Source organism: Pinus tabuliformis, chromosome 7 (genome assembly GCF_031772625.1).
Source record: "Pinus tabuliformis cultivar Carrire ecotype Pingquan chromosome 7, CPIR1, whole genome shotgun sequence".
In the NCBI taxonomy this organism is placed as follows: Eukaryota; Viridiplantae; Streptophyta; class Pinopsida; order Pinales; family Pinaceae; genus Pinus; species Pinus tabuliformis.
This window is the reverse complement of record NC_142293.1, coordinates 870,840,801-870,844,364: the sequence shown is the minus strand read 5'-3', so window position 1 is coordinate 870,844,364 and position 3,564 is coordinate 870,840,801. Positions and strand designations below refer to the sequence as shown.

Here is a 3,564-nt window from a genome sequence, read left to right as displayed (position 1 = left end):
CATGAATGGTATGCTTGTAACAATATGGACAAAATTTATTTGATTCCAATCGAATAGGTGTATTGCGTCGATTTTTCCGAGTCGTATATCTAGAAATCCCCGGGAATCTTTTATAAACACTATCTTGGGTACAACTAGTGCACTCCAAAGTAATTGTTACTCTTATATCTCCGCCCTTGGCCATAAACTTACTTTGAATATTGGTTTTTCTTTTCAACCTCAAAAAGAAAAAGGGAAAAAGGGATAGAAGTTGATAGCCGGAGATCCTACAGTGAAACATTTGAAAGTAAAAAAATGATTGATCAGGAGTGAGTTTTCAATTTTACTTACAAAATTGAATGTGGAAAGAATCTTTAGATCGATATTTCTACTTGAATTCTACCCCCTTCCAGTCTTAAACTTAGATCCTTTTTGGGGTTGAATGCACTAATTTCTCCAAGAGGTAGGAGAAGTCAATCTAGCACAATCTTTTTTCCCTTGGCTTTAAGGGGAGGAAAAAAATTTTAAAAAGGAAAGAATAAGAGCATCTGGAAAAAAACAATTGATTTCTATCAATAGGCTGGCTAAAAAACTGACGCATAAAATAGCTAACACAGGCGTTGTGGAAAGATAGGTCTTTAGATCTTGCATTGTAAATTCTCCTTATTGATCATAATGTGTAAGTGATTCAACCATATCAATAGTTATGAATCCTAGAGAAAACTCGGAACTAATGAATATATATAATGTGATCCAAGCTATGGTCCTATTTATAGAAAAGGAAAAAGATGTTGCATCACCATAATGAATAGTGATATTCTAGATAATAGACCCTACATGTATAAAGTCTTTTCACTCACGAGACCGAAGAGAAATGAAGGTGGAAAAATGTGGGAAACAAATTTCGAATTCTACAAAATAAAATTAAAATAACATTGTCTAATGATTAGAATGGATGTTGCGCAGCTTGCTAGCGTGTTTGTTTTGGGTACAAAATGTCGCAAGTTCAAATCTTGTCATCCCTACCTTTCCCTTCTTTTCTATGGAAAGAAAGGAATGAAAGATCATTTGATATCGATTCAACGGGAACATCAAATAATTGAATCATATCAGATGCGAAAGTGTTTTTATCTAAAAGTATCAACAAAAGGTATTTTTCCTTCATCTCCGAATATCAAAGAAAGCGCTCTTAGTTCAGTTCGGTAGAACGTAGGTCTCCAAAACCTGATGTCGTAGGTTCAAATCCTACAGAGCGTGATTATGTTCCTATCAAATCCAACCCTCAAAATTATCGATAATTCATTCTAACTGGAACGAGCAATGGAATCTGACCTCCCAGGAAAAGTAGGAGGCCAATGAAATTGGAGGATATTCCAGGATCAAATATCCAATTGATCACCACGTCGGTATTGTGAATATGTAGTTATGAATAATCCGGCCAAAGTTATAGGAATTAGACCTAACACAATTCCGGATGGAAAAGCCTCAATCATTTCTATTCAACGAAATAAGTAGGGATAATAGCTATACTGTATAGTACCCTTAATTTGCTATGAATCTCAATGATCAGAAATTTATATAGAGGGAATAAACAAACTTATTGAAATTGAAATAATGAACTGAGAGGGTTTCCCCTTCCTTCATTTTGAATAAGTTGTATCTTGCTCGAACTAATGAATAGGACTAGGGTGAAAACGATAGAAGCCAATAAGAAACCGAAATAACTAATTATAGTTAAAGTAGGCGTGGAAGGACTGAATGAAATATGGTTTATACATATCTTCATGGGACAATTACCTAAATTTTTATTTTCGTAACCTTGAGATCATAATACAAAAGATCAATTGTCCCAATTCGTACCAATTCAGGATCCTATATCTACTATAGGATATGTATGAATGAAAATGGATGAGAGGAGATCTATAGTAGAAATCTCTTCATTATCCTAGAAATCATTCATCGAGCAACTAATGAATAGCACCGACAAACCCCTTCACAAATTGTCGAGTGTAATCTTCTTACAGGGTGAATGAATTCTCAATCAGTATGATTGGATCACCTGGCATTATATTTTTACCAGTAGCTATCGGTCCAGAGACTGGACCGGAAGAAAACTCTCCACAGACATAGCCAAAGTTTTGTGAATTTCACATTTAGGTGTAAGAAAGAATATGAATATCCAGTTTGTCCTTTCATTTCTCAATCTTATTGATCCAATCATTCGACCCTCTAGACAGATTAGGTTTTTTCAATATTAATTATTAGAGCGATTAGAGCCCGATATTACAGAAATTCCACCTATTGCAAAGAGTAACTTGTAATTTCACATACCTAAAATTGACTAGGTTATATTGCACTATCCACTTGGCTTTATCTAATAAGTAACACCTACTCATTAATACAAGGTACTATATAATAAGTCTGTGGCATAACTCCATCTGTGCCGAATACTATTGGAAAAGCAACATACATCTGCATAGCACCAATGATCCCCGTGCAATTTGAATTACTGGGTTCATCTACACGGGCATAATGTCATCTCGGAATGAAAAAGGAATAATATAAAAGAATAATATTTGGATGAGTTTTATTGATAGTGATTGATATCCTTTGCAAGCGGCACTCATCCTCTTTTTTGGTTCTAAAGCCACCCGTATGCAAAAGCTAATACCAATCGAAAATTTCCACTATGCTATTGTTACAACATCCATTGAGGGAGTTGGGGTTCCTTACGCCCGAACGGACCTCGGAACATGCAATATTCTCTTCTTTCTGTTGGGATTTAGTCGACCAAACAGAGATAGAATAATTGCTGGCAGGAACAGAATCATTCTATCACGTTCCTTCTCGATACTCATCAAAATTGTATTGTTGTGTCAGAAGAAAGCTAGCTATACTAGTCCAGTAGACTTTAAAGATACCCTTGGTATAACATTGACAATCTAACAAGGATTGGAGAAGATATCAGTAGTTTTCCATTTCCTGAAAACTATCTTTCATGGGATCAATTCCCCCTTGACTGAATTTACAATAATATATGGAGCTGAGCATGTCTGGGAATACGGGAGAACGCTCCTTTGCTGACATTATTACTAGTATTAGATACTGGGTTATCCATAGCATTACCATACCTTCTCTATTCATTGCAGGTTGGTTATTTGTAAGCACGGGTTTGGCTTATGATGTGTTCGAGAGCCCCCGGCCAAATGAGTATTTCACAAAAAGTCGACAAGAGGTTCCATCAGTAACTGGACGTTTCGATCCGTTAGAGCAACTCAATGAATTTACTAGATGTTTTTAGGAGGCACTAATGACTATAGATAGAACTAATCCAATTTTTACAATTAGATGGTTGGTCGTTCACGGGCTAGCTATCCCTACAGTTTTTTTCTTGGCATCAATATGGGCAATGCAGTTCATCCAACGATAAACTCTATACTAAAGGAAGAGGAAGTATGTAGATATGACACAACCAAACCCGAACAACCAAAATGTTGAATTGAATCGTACCAGTCTCTACTGGGGGTTGCTACTAATTTTTGTACTTTTTGTTCCATTCTCCAATTATTTTTTCAATTAGGAACA

At 35.7% G+C, this 3,564-nt stretch overlaps 1 non-coding gene across 1 annotated transcript; it reads left to right on the top strand.

Annotated features, from left to right (window-relative positions):
- The first annotated feature begins 1,162 nt into the window (after positions 1 to 1,162).
- On the top strand, positions 1,163 to 1,236 carry TRNAW-CCA (transfer RNA tryptophan (anticodon CCA)). Its single transcript has one exon. It is a non-coding gene; the product is annotated as a tRNA-Trp (tRNA).
- The last annotated feature ends 2,328 nt before the right edge of the window (positions 1,237 to 3,564 follow it).